The 21,555-nt window shown below is 36.0% G+C and overlaps 1 protein-coding gene across 11 annotated transcripts in view; it reads right to left on the reverse strand.

Moving 5' to 3' along the window:
- Positions 1 to 21,555, reverse strand: part of LOC125661827 (CUGBP Elav-like family member 3-B) — a 78,132-nt gene that overhangs the window by 44,817 nt on the left and 11,760 nt on the right. The gene's annotated exons all lie outside the window — the stretch shown is intronic.

Below are 21,555 nucleotides of genomic sequence, written 5' to 3' on the forward strand. Positions count from 1 at the left end.
CAGCCAAAGGTCAATCGGTGAATATATTGTCATTCTTTACCTACCAAACGTGTGAATCATAGCTAAGTATTAAGTTTTTCTACAAGTTTATGAGGTGCCGAGGTGCCCCACCCAGGGTCATTACTGTGGCTGACTGCGATTGATGAAAAAGGTCAAAGGTACACATAAGAAAAGCACAAGGGCCAACGTAGGGAATACGACCCCCCCCCCCCCCCCATCGCAAGGTTGTGGCAAAGTGTTGATACGAACACAAATCTAAATTTTCAGATATGCATGCCTGTAGCTTCAGATTTGTTCTGGTCATTTTATAACTAGAATATTCAATCATTACACAAAATTACTTTTGAAATATACATATGCACATGCACAGGCGTTTCCCCAATTTCACATCACAGACTTCACTGGCTTCATATTCTAATGTTCAAAAGATTTAATTTGACATTTTCTCCTCGTATAGAGAAAGACTTCAAAATATCAAAATTTGTAAGTCAATACTTATAATTATGGATATAAAACGTTTGGTCTCATTGACAAGAAGCCAAGACGCCGGCTGTTTTTCGAGAGGGGGAGAGAATGCAAAAGCATACATGGGGGTGGACCCACGTGTCATCATCGCTAGACATGAAGTAGGGGACATGTTAACTTTGTAGTATGCGTGGTGTGCCTCTACCAATTAATACTCATCTGCGTTCTGCAGTATAAACTATATACAATATTGATTATCAGTTCGCTGACGCGTGCGCAGGATTTGTCGATCAGCATTAAACAACAAAAATAAAAAATAATGAAATAATCGAGTTAACACGAAAGTTAGGGATTGTTAAAGCTTTTTACTGCAATTTTAGCCAGTCATACATCTTCACAATCGATGCTTCCATCCTGCTTTTAGCATACTTAATTTCCTCCCAGTGGTGATACAATGTTTGTAGCATTGACAAGCGAAAAGCTTTTGCCGGAGTTATATAAAAAGAAAGCACATATTATATTTTTTTTCAGGTTGGCTCAAAATATTGTCAAAGAAACATTTCGACACACACATCATGATTATCTTCTTACATTATTACATTAACTAAACAACCGGGGAAAGTCGAGTTGTAACCGCTAACAACAAATAAGGCTGTAATCGCTTACAACACATAGGGCTGTAATCGCTTACAACAAATAAGGCTGTAATCGCTTACAACAAATAACGCTGTAATCGCTTACAACAAATAACGCTGTAATCGCTTACAACAAATAAGGCTGTAATCGCTTACAACAAATAAGGCTGTAATCGCTTACAACAAATAAGGCTGTAATCGCTTACAACACATAGGGCTGTAATCGCTTACATGTAGAGCTGTAATCACTAACAACAAATAGGGCTGTAATCGCTAACAACAAATAAGGTTGTAATCGCTTACAACAAATAAGGCTGTAATCACCAACAACAAATAAGGCTGTAATCATCAACAACAAATAGGGCTGTAATCGCTAACAACAAATAAGGCTGTAATCGCTTACAACATATAGAGCTGTAATCGCTTACAACAAATAGGGCTGTAATGGCTTACAACAAATAGGGCTGTAATCGCTTACAACAAATAAGGCTGTAATCGCTTACAACAAATAAGGCTGTAATCGTTAACAACAAATAGGGCTGTAATCGCAGGTATGAAGCATTGATCACTGAATTTTGATATGAAGTTGAATCTGCGTGTTCACGGCAGCAGATCATTACTGGCATAAGAAAAAGTTTATCATTACTGACATAAGTAAAAGTTTATCATTACTGACACAAGAATGGGTTTATCATTACTAACATAAGAAAAGGTTTATGATTACTGACATAAGAATGGGTTTATGATTACTGACACAAGAATGGGTATATCATTACTGACACAAGAATGGGTATATCATTACTGACACAAGAATGGGTATATCATTACTGACACAAGAATGGGTTTATCATTACTGACATAAGAAAAAGTTTATCATTACTGACATAAGAATGGGTATATCATTACTAACATAAGAAAAGGTTTATCATTACTGACATAAGAATGGGTATATCATTACTGACACAAGAATGGGTATATCATTACTGACATAAGAAAAAGTTTATCATTACTGACATAAGAATGGGTTTATCATTATTGACATAAGAATGGGTTTATCATTACTGACACAAGAATGGGTATATCATTACTGACATAAGAAAAAGTTGATCATTACTGACATAAGGAAAAGTTTATCATTACTGACATCAGAAAAAGTTTATCATTACTGACATCAGGAAAGATTTATCATTACTGACATAAGGAAAGATTTATCATTACTGACATAAGGAAAGATTTATCATTACTGACATAAGAATGGGTATATCATTACTGACACAAGAAAAAGTTTATCATTACTGACATAAGGAAAAGTTTATCATTACTGACATAAGAAAAAGTTTATCATTACTGACATAAGAAAAAGTTTATCATTACTGATATAAGAAAAAGTTTATCATTACTGACATAAGAAAAGGTTTATCATTACTGACATAAGAAAAAGTTTATCATTACAGACATAAGAAAAAGTTTATCATTACTGACATAAGAAAAGGTTTATCATTACTGACATAAGAAAAAGTTTATCATTACTGACATAAGAAAAGGTTTATCATTACTGACATAAGAAAAAGTTTATCATTACTGACATAAGAAAAAGTTTATCATTACTGACATAAGAAAAAGTTTATCATTACTGACATAAGTAAAAGTTTATCATTACTGACACAAGAATGGGTATATCATTACTGACATAAGGAAAGGTTTATCATTACTGACATAAGAATGGGTATATCATTACTAACATAAGAAAAGGTTTATCATTACTGACATAAGAATGGGTTTATGATTACTGACACAAGAATGGGTATATCATTACTGACATAAGAATAGGTTTATCATTACTGACATAAGGAAAAGTTTATCATTACTGACATCAGAAAAAGTTTATCATTACTGACATAAGAAAAAGTTTATCATTACTGACATCAGAAAAAGTTTATCATTACTGACATAAGAAAAAGTTTATCATTACTGACATAAGGAAAGATTTATCATTACTGACATAAGAAAATGTTTATCATTACTGACATAAGGAAAGGTTTATCATTACTGACATAAGGAAAGATTTATCATTACTGACATAAGAAAAGGTTTATCATTACTGACATCAGAAAAAGTTTATCATTACTGACATAAGAAAAAGTTTATCATTACTGACATAAGAAAAAGTTTATCATTACTGACATAAGAAAAAGTTTATCATTACTGACATAAGGAAAGATTTATCATTACTGACATAAGAAAAAGTTTATCATTACTGACATAAGGAAAGGTTTATCATTACTGACATAAGAATGGGTATATCATTACTGACACAAGAAAAAGTTTATCATTACTGACATAAGAAAAAGTTTATCATTACTGACATAAGGAAAGATTTATCATTACTGACATAAGAAAAAGTTTATCATTACTGACATAAGGAAAGGTTTATCATTACTGACATAAGAATGGGTATATCATTACTGACATAAGAATGGGTATATCATTACTGACATAAGAAAAAGTTTATCATTACTGACACAAGAAAAAGTTTATCATTACTGACATAAGAAAAGGTTTATCATTACTGACATAAGGAAAGATTTATCATTACTGACATAAGAAAAAGTTTATCATTACTGACATAAGGAAAGGTTTATCATTACTGACATAAGAATGGGTATATCATTACTGACACAAGAAAAAGTTTATCATTACTGACATAAGAAAAAGTTTATCATTACTGACATAAGGAAAGATTTATCATTACTGACATAAGAAAAAGTTTATCATTACTGACATAAGGAAAGGTTTATCATTACTGACATAAGAATGGGTATATCATTACTGACATAAGAATGGGTATATCATTACTGACATAATAATGGGTATATCATTACTGACATAAGAAAAAGTTTATCATTACTGACACAAGAATGGGTTTAATTTAAAAAGGACAAGTGTGATTTGATTGGTTGGACCGCGTCAAATAAAACTGCGTACATAAAAATAATTTCACTGTATGTTTGTGTTTTTGATTATTTGGAATACAATGTACATCTATTATTTAATAAACGTGGATTTAAAAATATGTAAGGGGGTATTCACAATAAAGTTATCATTACTACAGTGATTTACGAAGCAAGCACTCTATCACTAAGCTACCGCGTTTTACGGTGTGACCACTGAGACGAGCGAAGACTTTTTAACATCTTGCAATACGACTTTAGGTATTTGATCCGCCTATTCATTTAATGCTGGAAAGGCTGCGTTCAAAACCTAGGGGCTAGGTATGGTAACTGATTTGTGCTATTTTACACCTTATCGTCTTTTTAATTGTTGTTTCGAGGTGAAAAAAAAACAACAAAACAATAGTTAGCGACCTTTCGCCCAGAGATAACATAAAGACGACAAAATGATAATATCAGTTACTTTTCGCCTCAAAATTACGAAAAGACGACAAATTGTAAAATGGCACAAATCAACCACCATACTTAGCCCTAGGCTAGCCACTACGATCTTGAACGCAGTCAAAACTGTACCGTGACGTCATACCTCGTTGTTTTCTTTCAATGACAATGTTCGTGTTGTTAACAGCAGACGATATTAAGTTTCTTTCAGTCAAAGAAAGAGACGATCAATCAAAAGCGAGCAATTATATATAGGTAAAAGTCGACGGATAAATAAAACGTGGTGTTTTATTATTTGTTAGTTTTTGTTTTCAAGAATTTTAGACAAGTTATCTCCCTACCAACTTTAAAAAAATGATGCTACGTGCCTGCATAACAAAATAATTCCTCTTCACTTTTGCTATTGAGTGATTTGCCGTTTTAGTGATTTCAATATTACGTGATACGGAATCAGTTAATTTATAAAATAGAGTTTTCTCTTCTAATCACAAAACGTTCAGATTTATAAAAACAATTCCCCATTGTTCAGATTTACTAGTGGAATGTTATGGAGAAAATATACCAAAGATTATTTCTTTATTCATAATATTAAAGGATGCACCATTTTAGTCATCCAAGAATATTTAAGGTGTGTGTACAAAGGATCATGAAGATACATAGTTTTTAAATTCAGAAAAAATTATCGCGTCGCTCGAATATGACGCAATATTTAAATCGCGTCATTCTATGAAACCACATCATGTGACGTGATGGTTTGCAGCGGAGGCTGAAAAATTATTTCCGGAATATGTACACTGTATATATTACACATATGTAAAGAATGAGCAAGCAGACTTTGGACACTATCGTTAACAGCCACCACTTATCTTACTCTTTAATGTTCTCTATGACGCGCCCTAGTTTCCAGAAAGCTGGCCACAGTCACATTTAGTCGTAGATTGCATTATCCAAGACTCCAGGATCTGTTCTGTAAATTTTATTTGAGTCAAAAGCACTTGGGGTATTGATTGAGGACATCTGGCATTGTACCTTGACATCCGCTAAATCCGATCGCTTAGCTAAGCTTAGAAACCTAATATAAGGACTCATGATAAGCAATCAACGCTGATCCGTGGCGGTGCCATAGGATGAAAACGTTCGATAAACGCGGTAAATTTCCAGTTTTCATGAACCTTCCTGAAATTTAGATCATTTACCAAACCATTTATTGGCATCAACGTTTGATATATTGGCAGTATCAATATTTTATTAAAATATCGAAGATGTCTATTGTGTTCTGTCTACACATAACTGAATCGTTAAGACATGAGCAGACTGTAAACAAGAATGCATCTTGAGAACGTTTGGAAGTTTGCTGTTTCCGTAGAGGTTTGGAAGTGGCAGGAATACGTCCGATGCGTACTTGAAAGTCTCCGAGACATGTGTTAATTCTAACAAAAGTACTATAATAGTTTACTATCCTTAACTACAGGTCTTATAAAAGCTTTGATACTTTTAGTTGTCATATTAAAAGCTTTGATACTTTTAGTTGTCATATTAAAAGCTTTGATACTTGCAGTGTAAAATTAAAAGCTTTGATACTTTACTATCGTAAACATTTCAATACAATGGCTTACTACAGTCTGACTGTGTGTGTGTGTACAAGGTAATAATGTTTTACGTCCATAAAACAATTCACGCAAGTCATGTCACCAGCTTTGGTCACAAATTTTGACCTATGCAAGGCCTCTATTTTTAAGGTCATGTCTCAGGAGACCCGTGACCTTCACTTCAAATACCGGGGGCTTGTCTCAGGAGACCCGTGACCTTCACTTCAAATACCGGGGGCTTGTCTCAGAGACCCGTGACCATCACTTCAAATACCGGGGGCTTGTCTCAGAGACCCGTGACCTTCACTTCAAATACCGGGGGCTTGTCTCAGAGACCCGTGACCTTCACTTCAAATACCGGGGGCTTGTCTCAGGAGACCCGTGACCTTCACTTCAAATACCGGGGGCTTGTCTCAGGAGACCCGTGACCTTCACTTCAAATACCGGGGGCTTTAACAAAGGAACAGTCTCTACCTATTCTAAAGAGGTTTACACCTTAGTTTTGTTGTATCGTCAATTTTTTTGGAAGTGTATTTTTGATTTCTACATTAAAGGAGAATTAGGAAAGTAAAAAGAAAAACTATAGGGTAATAGTACTTGTTATTGACTCTTAAAATTAACCCTTTTCCACTTAAGGAAGTTAGCTCCTGAGCACAACTGCGCAGAATGCTACAACTAAGTATTTACTGGTTCAATACTGATACCATTGGTGCAAACATATTACACAACTGTTACTGAACCCTATCCATTTGAAAAAAAATGCGTCCGTTCAAATTTTGAAAGGGTTTTGCAGGGACTATATTTTGTGGCGGAAGGATTGATTATTCAAAAAGTTTTAAATCTGCGTGATTTTAGTTTCTGTTTCATACAATATATCCTTTATGTTTATATCCCTATACCAAGCTCCGGTTAGCTCAGTATATTCCGTTACGCTACAACTCCAATATCATTATTCGTATGGGAAAGTAGTCCCGGGCAATTGACACTGCACGGAGTTTGCCCCTATACGAGTATTTCAGTTTTATTATTCATGATACAAGTAGTTGAGACTTGGAACTAGTTCAAATGTTGTAATTTACTAGTATTATTATTTTTATCTGTAGTGTTAGAAGACATGGTTATGTATCTATTTTATGTAATGATAGGTTTGTGTTGCTTATGTTATGTTGACACCTACAGACAAATCAAGTTTAATATAATATGTTTTAAGTGCAAAAAGGTCATGTTTAGACCACTGGAGTTCAATAACAAGCGTTGCGACCCCAGTTTTTCTTTTTAATTTCCTAATTCTCCTTCAATGTAGAAATAAAAAATATACTTCCCAAAAATTTTACATTACTCAAAATCTCAGGTGCGAACCTCTTTAAGGAGGTATGCTACACCAGAGAAATTTGATATGGATGAAAAGTGGAGGATATGTACAACAATATTTTGGAACTGAAAACTTTCAAATTCTTTACGTCTCAGGTTTGACACGTCCTCGAACCCAGGCCTCCCGATTTTCGAAGCGAGCGCCCTTACCACTAGGCATCGTAGTTAGCCACGCTTTCTGAGTTCGGGGGTACCTACCCTACCTCAAACCCCTCGATTTCATGAATATTTATGAAATGAAACAATCATTCATCAACCAATCACAGTCACGACAATATATTTCAATATCTTATTGGTTACACGAACAAGTAAAACATGTAGCGTTTGATTACGAATAACAACAGACAGAGGAGCTTACAAATCATTCTGTAAGAAGCAAGTCCAGTATATCAAATGAACTCTGCCTGAACACCCCTTTTCCCGGTCTTTTTACTATACACGATTCCCAGTAAAACTTTTATCCTCTATTGTAACCTAAAATTGAACAAACATAGAATCTGCACTTCCTCCGGAGGATTGCACATGAATAGGAATAAGCGTGACCCCTTCTGATCTTGAGAAGACTTCATTGTCTCCCCCTATATATCTTCATGTACAACTTGGTTGAAGTTGGTCCTGCGGTTCTAGAGAAATTAAAAATGTTAAAAAGTTTACAGACAGATACCAGATTATGCTTGCAAATTCTGTCTCAATAAACTTATTGTGTCAGTTTTTCCCAATTGGCAATCTTCGGATTTATCCGCTACGAGCCACGCGGTGATCTCCGGGCCTGACCTGGAAGTTATAAAGTTTTCACCGTACTCATACTCAAACTCATGGTCAGCCATGTTTGCTTTGAGTACAACTCTGAGCAAGTTCTAAAGCATACTCGAAAAATCTTAAACATGTACATGTACTCTATTAGAGTACGAAAATAATCTGATAAAAGTTTTATAACCTTCACTTTTGAGTATGAGTACGATTTAGAACACAGAATTCGAGTTTGAGTATGAAAACGAGCTAAATAAGTTTTATAACCTCAAGGCCTGATGGGGGTTTTTTTCATGAAAAAATTGTGGGAGCTCCCCGATGGGTTGACAGATGAACATAAATATTCATAAAGTCGAGGATTTTCTTAATCATACAACCACGGCTATAACGCGGTATGCGACGATGGCCACTAATTTTTATTTATTTATACAATGTATATCTATACTGATGTACTTGAATTACAAATTTTTCTTTTTGCGAATCTTTGAAAATTGCCAAAGTAGACCAGAATAACTTTTTCTGCTTTTGTTATGTTTACATCGGTTTGAAAACAAGCGGTCAGCGCGATAGTAACGCAAGTGGAAGATACAGTAGTGCATCATTTATTCCAAATGTTCTTTTCCTCAATTCTTTATTCAGACGGACAGATCTTTCTTGCAATTTTCAAAACTTTTTCATACTCTTACTCTGGGGTCAGTTACTGTATGCGTGTATCATGTCACTCATAGCTTGCCTATGTGTTTTAAGAATCTTGGAAAATTACATGTACATGTAGGATTCTTTACAAGATCATAAATGTGCTTATCCCTCTTCCTAAGTAAACATTTCCAATCCTCAATTCCCAATAAACCGAATATGATAGGGGCTATTGTCTTAAGCTCATCACCTTGGAAACATTCCATGTCAATTCCAAACCTTTATTCTTGGATTTACCATGTCATTTTCATCTGGAGCCAGGGGTTGACGGTGTCAATATCTGCCGGCGACAGTATGCCAGATTCCCGCTATGTGAGGTCTTAATCTGTCGATGACGTCATAAACGCCAATTACCGGAATTGGTAATCGACATTCTGTTACAAGCAGGATTTAGGTATTTTCCATACAATCAAGGATTCCGAGAGCAGGAAGTCATTACTTTCTCCGTCAAGTCCTTTCTATCCCAAGCTCAGTAGTTAACCATTCCAAAAAGAAAAATTGTACGCGCCAATACAGAGGTCATTTTTTCTCCTTCAGATAAAAATAAAAGTTGGCCGTCACGCTCATCGTACTCAGAGCCGACTGTGAGTCAAATGACATAATATTATAATAAATGATTGATGAAATAAGAAATATATTGTAGCGTGGTCGGACAGTATGTTAAACTAACAACAGCACACTGCCTTATAAACCATAGTCTTCATCAATATGAATTTAGCACTAATTTCTTTTTAATGCAGCTGTAATCAACAACGCGAAACCCGTATGGCGCAGTGCGCCGCTGTGTTTTAATATTGCACCACACAGCAAATGATATACGGTATAAAAGGAGGGAGTTGTTTGGTTTTTACTTTCTTTATTGTTTCTCTCTTTATTTGTTTTCTTTTTTGGTCGCAAACCAAAACGTTTTTGACAACTCCGAAAACGGCACCGCAGTGTTTTAATGGGCTGCCTGACGGCCGTTCGTTCAACAGAAGTGTGTATATTCATAACTGACTAGCGAAATTCAATTTGTATCTATTATAAAACTACATGATATAGATCTCTGGAAACGTGTACCGACATTATCGTTAGAAGGGAACAATTTTCACACGATTGAGTAACGTGATATTCTGGGACTGTTACAGTGCGGGCTAGGAATGGCGAGTCTTACTGCCCCTTACCTTCCAATGGTTGATCTTCCCTAATACACCAAAGATTGTTTTCTGTTTAAAAATTGGATTTTTTTCCTTTAATGTTTGTCAGATAACATGTCTAAAATAATCAATCTGCAAAACACAGAGTGATTTGAAATGGCAAATGAAAGTGTATCCTTCTGCCATAGGAGCCGCTGATTTATCTGTGATATTATTAGTGCATAATGGAAAATGTAAAAACATTGGTTCGGTAGAATAGGTCCTTCCTAAAAACACGTATGAAATACTAAATAAAATACTCTAAATAAGTATTGATACTTTTCATTTTTATTCATTATTAATCCGATATTATTACGATTTTATACGAAGTCTTCACAAGAAGTACATTAATCATCAGGGTATTATAAAGTAACTCGTTTATGAGTTTCCGGGTATTGATGAAATTAAAACACGTTATTTTGGTTTGAATATGCTACAGGTTCTTATTTTCATATATAGGTATATTTTCGTTCTCATATTGGTGAATATTGACACTCGTTGGGTGTGAAAATGAACATTTTCCAAACTCAACTCGGCCAGCATGCACTAAAAACTTCAATAACCCTGTTATACTTTAAATTGATTGTATATAATTTGACTAATACCTATATTGTTTGACTAATATGCATATGCATCTTGATCAATATTATGGTAGCATGTCTATTGTACCAGCTGGGAATTCTGACAGGAAGGATGTAATGAGGAAATATTTCAAATGAAATTCATTTTTGAAAATACATCAGGGTATGAAATGTGACGCTTCACACTGCCATACCTCTTGATGCGCATGCGCTTTATGCCGGCGTGAAGCGTCGCAGTTCATACCTGAAGCGCTAGCGTTATCTAACGATGCACATAACAGGGCAGTGCAATTATTGTTGCCAGAATGCTGGCATTAGCTATGATTTTTTTAACAAACGCTTTCGACTGACTGGTGTAAATGTCTACCGCTCCCGAAGTGGCTAACCGAAAATTACGACACTTCGTTAGGATCGTTTTCTGTAGTCGCTGCATATGCGCAACCGGTTAACAGCTGCATAAAAATGCAGATGAAAATCAGGGTCACATAATTCAAGAATAAACCAGTATGTTGTGTTGAGCGTCTTCTCTCCCGTGACATCAAGCCGCGTCGCAGTGACGTCAGACTGGTTGCGACGACACCATCCAAGTGTGTTTCCTTTGCAAAGCTTTTCAATTCAATTTATTTCGCTCAAACTATGTTAAACGGTACATGAGGTACAATAAATATAATGCAATGTACATGCAAGAAAAAACGCAGTACGGCTCAGTGGTTCGTGTGTGGGCGTGATCGCGGTGAACGTTATACTAATAATTGGATGGTGGAATATGGCAGCTTTGGTGGTAGTAATGTTATGGTGTGGAGCGAAATCTGCAGTGGTCACAAAATTCAACAGTTTAACGGTACACTGACGCTGTTCTGTAACCTGGCGTCGTGCCGTTTGTCCAATAACACAAATTAATTTTTCAACGAGACAATACCTTGTGTTTTGTGCAATGGACCAAAACATTGCCGTTCGCGGTAGATTAGTGGTAGAGCGTTCGATTCGTAACCCAGAGGTCATGGGTTCGAGCCCCGCTCGTGCCATGGCAAACCGAAGGTATATGCATACATAGGTAGTGAATGCTCAGCATTTAGAAGTGAGAATCATAGGTCTTTTTGATATGACCTTAAAGGGACTGATTCCCATTTTTTGTTTTCACAACATTTTGTTTTTCACTTTTAATGATCAAAATCTACTGTCTAATATGTTTAAAAGACTTCACACATAAAATTAAGGTTTATACATTATCACAGAAGCTCATTTTAGAGAATTTATTATTTGTTTTGTAAACAAAGATTGTGGTATGCTATTGTTTACGAAATTTTCAAACGAAATAGATATATGATCTAGGTTTATTATATCTTTCACGTTGCAAGCATTCTTTGGGTAAATTGTGTCATCTAAAAGTTAAAATTTGTGACTATGCAAAATCAAGATGCTTTATATTAAAAAATTGATATTTCACTGGTTTGTTTGTATACATTAATAGACTCGAGTCTTTGTTTACATAACACAGATTTAAGGCTAAAATATTGCATTTATTCTTGCATTAAGAAGGTCAAAATTTTGGCTGTCAACATTAAATGAGTTATATTTTTAATGTTTAACATCAAAAATGAAAAAAAAAAAAAAAATTCAAACATCGTGAACCCTTTAAAATTGGAGGCCCCTTGTTGCGGCAGGCGGTGACACGTTAAAGAACCCTCATTGATACGGTCCTGGGACATAAGCATAGACAGCTGGTGGCATCTCAATATGAAACAAAAATTCTCGTCGGAACGTAACATTCAACCAAACAACCAATCGACCCGTTACATTGGCCCAGTTCTGATTACCCGCCAACAGCGGATGGGAGGGAAATACTATATCGACTCATTCGAACACATCCAAATCCACCAGAGACTCTACCCGCTGTGCGCACTTCTGGATGAGTGGCAGAAATAAACCGTGTAACAAAACTCATTCAACGCAAAATTTGAGCAGCAGCAATTGCTAACGGGGTTAAATTCGTTAATGAAGTAGGAACATTCCAATGCCTACCACCTCTTCAAACTTGACACTTTCGCGAAAAGTCATGTCTAACTCTAAATTTATTGTGTGTAAAGATGTGTATCTTCTATTAATTAGTTGTAAAATTACACGATACACTTGAATGAAATGAATGATTACCCCCCCCCCCCCCCCGACAATTGGAGATTGTGTTCTTCTTTTGTGTCAGTAATACTTAGTATATAGTTTCAAAACTTTATAAAGACTAAAATGACCGACAACACGAACAATTAAATAAATCCTAGAGACGACGTGTTCCTTTCCCAGGACAAACTAAAATGGTCTACATAAAAGAGGGAAGATAACGAAGAGCCATCGATCTCGTCATTTCTATGAAAATGCGAGAGAGGGGAGAGAGTTGCAAACACAGACCATTGGACACACCAGATGTGGGATTAGATGCTTAGGAGGAGTAAACGTCCCTTGTTGGACCAGGCACACCCGCCGTGAAGCCCTCTATCTATCTTCATCAGGTAAACTGAAATCCATATTCAAAATCATTTTGTAAACAATTGTTATGAAATACGCCGACAACATTTGACCTAACGACAGGTTGTATTTACAAATAAGATCATTACATCGGCTATAGAATTTGTGAAATACTGACTTCAAACGATACTTTTTAAAGTCATGTAGCATCAATTAATTTGTCAGTAGCTTGCCTATATTTATATTGATCATACGCAGAACTATCTCTCGCGTACCAAATCAGATGAGATACATAAACCACCTTATGTAGGTGATAATGGAATATTGCTACATTGTACATAAATATTTGAAGTTGACGATGAGAAGCTGATGTCATCCCGTTTGTCAGAAAGTTGAGTTGTCAGTTCCGTTAACATCCATGATCAAAACAATATCCAAATACGAAGAAAATATGGAAGACTGTCGCGTCTTTTGTTTTGAGTTCACAGGGATATATCACATGTGTAAACACGAAGACCAGTAACGCTTTCGCATCTTCGTGTTTCTATATTTATTTATTTTTTTACCTATAACCATCTTCGTGTTCCTTTTTTTTTTTTTTTTTTAATCTTTTTATCCATACTTTTTACCAATCATTGTGAAAAGTAATAATCAATTTAAGATTACATATACATGTAATGTACACATGCTTTTTTGCATGAGTGTCGACTGCAAGTATAATTATATTTTGCAAGCTTTACTTCTTTATTGTAAAACTTCCACTTCCTGATCACGAGATATACTTACAAGGACACAAAGTTGCTGAACAAACACGGATCCCCTCCCCAGAGTCATTATCAGCTATTTCGACAGTAATGCTACAGGATGAGAGCTCTCTTAATCAATGCCTTACATCCCCAGCTAATGGGTCAGGAGAATTAAACCTTCTGATTTTCTGCAGTTATGCGATATTTCAGCACCTGTCATCACACACTGTGAATCGATCATTTACAAAAGAAGACGGGAAACTTTCTGGCCAAACTGGGAACAATTCGAATAAAAAAAGATGACACCAGTGGGTTTTTTCATCACCTTTTAACCTCATCACATCTGTATAAATATTTATAACAAACGAGAACATTGCTGAAATGACCAGAGCTGATTTCTATACTTATAATGTACTATTTACATTATATATATGAGAGGCAGCACCCACAAATCATTACAAAGGAAAGTCTGTCGAAGAAAATTGACGTTTATGGGTTTATTTCCTTTGATGATCAGAGAAACGGTCATATCACAAGATCCTCGCCTGTTCTGATCTTGGACACCAAAATAAAAAGCAATAATTGGCTGTGTGTATCATACTTCCTTTTAATAATTTACTGGCCCCGGAGAAAGTTGTGGAAATGAATTGGTAGTCGCATATAAGTTTGACAAGTGGAAAAAATATAAAAAAAATTCTGCAGGTTGGTCAGTGGAGAGAGAGAGAGAGAGAGAGAGAGAGAGAGAGAGAGAGAGAGAGGCGTGAATAGACATATGGTGGATTTATTGCAATTCAATGGACATTGTTCTATGTGAAAATTCTATCATAACGGACTACACGACAAACACTCGAATCAGGATTATGATTATGTTGTGCATCAGCAAACTTTATGATTGTTTTACGATAGTTTAAGTAGAAAAACACATTCACGATGTAACACCACCTTTTGATTATGTATTTTGAATTTCGATTCTTGTGCGTTTCTAAAATTGTATATAATTTCAATGTGTGATATTCCTTACACAGCATTGATATGTATTTATATGATGATCACCAAACAACTATGAATGCATATAACGGAAAGACGTCGACTTATTTCGCATCAGAGATGTTTATACACTAAATTGTTTTGTATTGTTCGAATCTACGCCGTTACGAATTTCTAGAGGGACGGTACCAAATATTAGGGTCGGGTGTGTATGGACCACACGAGCCCTCCCCCAATTAACCCTGAGTAAAGCGCAGCAAAATCTCGCGTTCTAGCGATTCCCAGACACTTAAGACATCTGTTTCACTCATTGCTTTTCCGGTCATGTCCTGGGTGTGACCTTGAAATGCCACTGTATATGTTGACTCTGTAACTTGGGAAGTCCCCGGATGTTTCTCCTACTAGTTGTCGTTTACATTACACACTGCAGTTTACTAAACAATTACGACTTGTTTGATATATATTTCTCTCCTTGTGTAAACTCTCACAAAATTGTGCGATACAAGAGATCCTCACTGAAGGCCTCGTTTTAATGTATTATCTGTTTAATTACATTCACTTCACTGCCACACAGAGAAGCGCTAAGTTTCATTGCGTACTGACACAGCGGCAGACTTACATTCCATTGCATGTTGAATCTTTGGTTACTTAATGAGCTAACAAAACCATCTTTCTTATTTTCATCAAATGACGAGATTGATGGCTTTTCTTTTATGTAGACCTTCTTCGTTTGTCCTGGGAAAGGAACAGGAAATGGATGATCAAGTTTAATTCCAACAAAACCGAAAGTATACTAATTTCTAGAAAACAAACTCGCATCTACCACCCACCATTGGTTGTGAACTTTATACCCATCCTTGAAGTAACTGAATATAAACATTTAATTCTATCTTCCAATGGAAATTTCTATAAACATATAGACAGGATGATTAAAAATACCATTAAGAAAATGAATTCGTGAAGACATCTTAAATTTAGATTAAAACGCCAAACGCTTCAAACAATGCATTTCGTCCGTCCACTCATTGAATATGTGGATAATATTATTATATGGGACAACTGCTCAATCTACCCGTATAGCGGTTTTGTCCGAAGGGTGATAAATTTGGCTTATTTTAGCGGTTAGATAGCTTTCCGCCAAAATTTCACTCGCCAAATATGCACCCAATTAAGACTTCAGTATTTGCAAGAGAAATACAATTCCTTGTCCGCCAAAATTTATTCCACTAAAATTATTAGCATACCTTTGAGCCAGCAAACCGACAAATTTCAGACCCGTGGAAAAACCCCGCTATACGGTAGAAAGAAAAACTTAATCTCGAGGCAGGACGCATAATGACAGGCGCAACAAGATATTGCAGTTCACATTCAACTTACAATGAAACAGGATTGGAAACGTTAGAAAAATGACGACAAAAATAACGAGAACACAGATGTATATCATGATAGATGGGAATGACCCCGGGATATCTACAATCTATTATTCCCCACAAAATCAAGGCCTACATACGTAAAATGCTAGAAATTCACACTATTATGTAAATATTAGGACAACTTGTTACGCAAACAGCGGTATTTCTTCCACAACACGCCTTTGGAATAACCTTCCAAACACTATCAAGGAGGCTAATACTCTTTCAACATTACAAAAACTCATTTCTCCAAAAATTGTCATCCCTAAATTTTATCTCTTAGGTTTCAGACGAGGCCAAGTCCTTCACACACGTTTGCGAATGCATTGCAGTTCCTTAAATCAACATTTATTCCCTTGTAATCTACAACCCGGGCAGTAGAATCTGATGAACATTACTTACTTGTAATGAATATACGCGCATCAAAAATGAATATATATCAATTCTCAACTTCCCATTAAATAAAATTCTTCTTTTGTTTGGTACTGAAAACTTAAACCACAATGAAAACGATAGAATGTTCTTAATAGACAGAAATATATCATTAAGTCCAAACGCTTCGATTAAGTCAACTTCATATTGTGCTTATTACTATCTTCATTCATTATTTGCCCATTTATCTCATGTTGTCATCATTTAATAGTTTGCTTATTGTTTATAATATTCATACTGAAAACTCGTCTCTTTTCTATACCTATTCTATTCATAATGTAAATTTGAAATTTGTTCTTGTGCTTTTTGTTTTTGCTTATGAAAGGTGAAGATAACGAACAGTAATAAATCTCATAACTCCTATAAGCAATACAAAATAGATAGTTGGGCAAACACGGACCCCTGGATATACCAGAAGTCACACCCGCCGTGAACCCATTATCTTGATCAGGTAAACGGAGTTATCCGTAGTCAAAATCAGTGGGACAAGAACGGCCTAACAATCGGTATGAAACACGTCAGACAGCATTTGACCCAATGATAGGTTGTATTAGCAAACTAGATCGTTATAACGACCATAGAATTTGCGAAATGCTGACTTTAAACGAGACTGTTGCACAATCAACTTGTTTGTCAGTAGCCTGCTTCGATTTAAAAACTGACCATAAGCAGAACAAGCTCTCGCATATCGAAGCAGTTGAAAGATATAAACACCATATGCAGGTGATAATGGAATATTGCTACATAAAAATGGAAAGCTGACGATGGAGAAACTGAAATCATCCCGTTTGTCAAAAAGTTGAGTTGTCAGTTTGCCATTAATCATTTATAATGTTAATCTGCTGTTTGTTTACATGTACATGTAAATATTCATTTTGTTTAAATTTTGTGTACATTCTCATATGCATATATCACGCATTCCAAAGTGTAATTACATGTATTCCAGTTGAACCTTTTTTTCTGATCACGCGCACGTCCTATTCCGTAACCGATAAGAATTGCGGTTACGGAAATAGCCGAGTAGTTACAGGTACGATTGTTTCTCTTTTTTTTTTTTTTTTGTCAAAACGTGATCGCCTTTTGTTAACATGTGATAATGAGAGAGGAATTGATATAAGTGCATATGCACTTGTTTTCTTATCTCACCAATTCTAATGATGTGTACTTGTGTTTTGGTTTCTTGAAATAAATGTAGTTTAGAATAAAGAACTGGTCACCCTACGGATTTATCTAGTTGTTCGTGTCGTCGGTCATTTTAATCTATCTATCTATCTATCTATATCATATATATTTGAAAGATTTATGACCACCGAATATTGATGATGTTCTATAGAATTAAAGGTGAAGAACAGTGATCAATCTCTTAACCCCTATACAAGCAATACGGACCCCTGGATATACCAGAGTTGAGATCAGATGCCTAGGGGGAGTAAGCATCCCCTGTCGACCAGTCACACCCGCCGTGAGCCCTCTATAATATTCATTGGAAATTTTGGTGTTCTACTCGTATTGATAAAAAAGTTTTTTGTACAATTTTCCCTATTATACCGCCATCAAGAAAAGAAGTGAGTTTAAATATCTTATTTTCATATTCATACGAATTCACAACATGAAGGGTTAGAATGGGTCCTCATTACCCCTTGCTTGTCGAAAAAGGTGACTAAATGGGGCGGCCCTTTGGATGAGACCGCAAAAACCGAGGCCCTGTGTGATTATCCCCTTTGGAGGGAGCTGGTGTGGCACAATAGAGATCTCTCCCTGCTAAAAGGCCGTAAGTGCTGAGCACAGGCCTATATTTTGCAGCCCTTCACCGGCAATGGTGACGTCTCCATGTGAGTGAAATATTCTCAAGAGGGACGTTAAACAATATTCAATCAATCACAACATGAAGTCAAAATCGGGTTTTCTTTGACGCAGAAATCAAACGAATTTTTCATCCAATCAAAATCGCCGTAATTCCGTCAATACAATAAATATTAATTGATTTATGTGTCATTCACTATTTAAAAACCAGGTTAAGTTTTAAAATTTGGGTCATACTCTAACGTGAAGTTACAAGTTCAAACATCATGACATCAAATGAAGTCTGTTCAACTTTTTTGACATAAGAAATCGTTACACAGAATCAGAACATATCCGTACTGCCTAGGTTAGATTGTATCAAACGTAGATCACAGTCACAAGGAGTACACATATGAAACATGAGAACCCTATCACTCACCATTCAACAGGTTCAAGTTTCAGACAGACAGGACAAAAACAATATTCCGCCCTATGTCTTTAATCACGGGGGCATAATAAAAACTGGAATCCACAGAGCTTAGGAACATTCACATTTGACATGCTCTCGTGTGGTCCTGTGTACGTCCATATCATTCTCTGATCTTCTACTATGGCTCCACCCTACCCCTGAATAATTGAACAAACTTGAATTTGCACTACCGGAATATCCTTGGAGATAAATATGAATTATTCATGATTTCGCTGTTCTGAGGATTTTCAAAAATGTTTCTCTATATATTCCCATATAAGATTTTGACCAGCTATTGTGGTTGTCATCCTAACACCCATCCATCCCGTGTCATCCTAACACCCATCCATCCCGTGTCATCCTAACACCCATCCATCCTGTGTCATCCTAACACCCATCCATCCCGTGTCATCCTAACACTCATCCATCCCGTGTCATCCTAACACCCATCCATCCCGTGTCATCCTAACACCCATACATCCCGTGTCATCCTAACACCCATCCATCCCGTGTCATCCTAACACCCATCCATCCCGTGTCATCCTAACACCCATACATCCCGTGTCATCCTAACACCCATCCATCCCTTTCCGATGATCGTGATTTGAATATAATTCAATTTGCACCACCTGAGGATGCTTGCATATCAGTATGAGTATCCATGACCATGTTATTGTGATTTCTATATATTCCCATGTGAAACTTCGGTCCCCTTATTGTGGTCTTACCTTACCTGCGAGGACCACAATTTCAACAAATGAATCTGTATGACCTGGATATACATGTACTTGCATATGAATATGAGCAATCATGGCCTTGTTGTTTTTGAGAATTTTTAAAAAACTTATCCTGTATATCCCCACATATGATACTTTGATCCCTTATTGTGGCTTCATACTACCCACGGGGTTCATGATTTGAACAATCTTGAATCTGCACCACATGGGGATGCTTACATATCAATATGGAATCCATGACCCTGTTGTTATTGAGAAGATATTTCTTATCTACATGTATCCCCGCGTAAAACTTTGGTCCTCTATCATGATCCCATCCTATCCCCAGGCACCACAATTTGAACAAACTTGAATCTGCACTACCTAGGGATGCTTGCATAATACTATGATTAATCATGGCCCTGTTGTTCTTGAAAAGATTTCAAAAAATTATCCAATTCATCCCCTTTTAAAACTTTGATCCCCTATTGTGGTCATATCCTACATGCATGAACAAACTTCAAACTACACTATCTGGGGATGATTGCATATTAATACGAGTTTTCATGGCCCTACTGTAAGAATTTTAAAGATTTTCCTATATATTCCCATGTAAAACTTTAATCCCCTGTTGTGACCTCACCTTACCCCCAGGGGCCACAATTGAACAAAACTTGAGTCTGCACTATCCCATCCTATTTTTTCCTTTTCGTGATTATCCCCTTTGGAGGGAGCATGGCACTTCATTTGAACTTGAATTCTCTTCCCCCAAGGATGATTTGTGCTAAGTTTGATTGAAATTGGCCCAGTGGTTCTTGAGAAGAAGCCTTTCAAAAGATGCCACAATTTTTTTAAATAATTCTTTTAAAATTAACTCCAGTTTAAAAAGGGCGTTGTAATTTGAACAAACTTGAATCCTCTTTACTCAAGCATGCTTTGTGTCAAATGTGGTTGAAATTAGCCATGTGGTTCTAGAGAAGAAGTCGAAAATGTTACAAGATTAAGGACTTGCGCCGGACAAAAAGTGATCAGAATAACTCTCTCGAGGTTTCATCGTATGTGAGCTAAAATGTAAGAATGAAAAAAGATCGAAATAAAAGCTTTTGCGCCTTACTCCGATATAATGAAAGAAAGTTACAGACAAGGACAATATGATCAAACATTAACAAACCTGTAGAGCGCAGTTCATTCATACAGCTTTCCCATGAGCTATGATATCATATGACAAAACGGTATTCTTCCCAATTTATGAAAATGTTGTCATAACAATACGACTGTACGTTCTCCTTAAGGATCATAGTTACGATGTCTCCCTGGGATCTATTACAATTATTCCGTTATAAAATTGTCAAGTTAGGAAGTGATTTCTGTCAAATGTATGCTGAAATCGCGTGCATTTCACTTTTTATTATCTAGATTTCATTGAGAAAATCTTAAGCATTTAAGAAAATTTGATGTAAATAGACAGATTATATCGACGAACCTTAATGGGTAATACTTACATTGTACATACTACGATTGGAGTTACTTTTTTCTATTATAAGTAAATCGTAGAATCGGTTTTGAAATTGCAGAGGAGGCAGATAGTAGTTACTGTCCCACAAAAATAAGGAGACGCACCCCCATGTGCCATAAACCACCCTGCAAGTCAAAGAACCACGATCCACATCATTCAACACCCTGCAAGTCAAAGAACCACGATCCATATCATTCAACTTAAAAAGTCAAAGAACCACGATCCACATCATTCAACTTAAAACGTCAAAGAAACACGATCCACATCATTCAACTTAAAAAGTCAAAGAACCACGATCCACATCATTCAACTTAAAACGAGACCAAACTGTTGCTTTGTGTCACTCCATTAAATCCTTTAAAACGGGTCGTAAAGTAAAAC

Source organism: Ostrea edulis, chromosome 8 (genome assembly GCF_947568905.1).
Source record: "Ostrea edulis chromosome 8, xbOstEdul1.1, whole genome shotgun sequence".
Classification (NCBI taxonomy): Eukaryota; Metazoa; Mollusca; class Bivalvia; order Ostreida; family Ostreidae; genus Ostrea; species Ostrea edulis.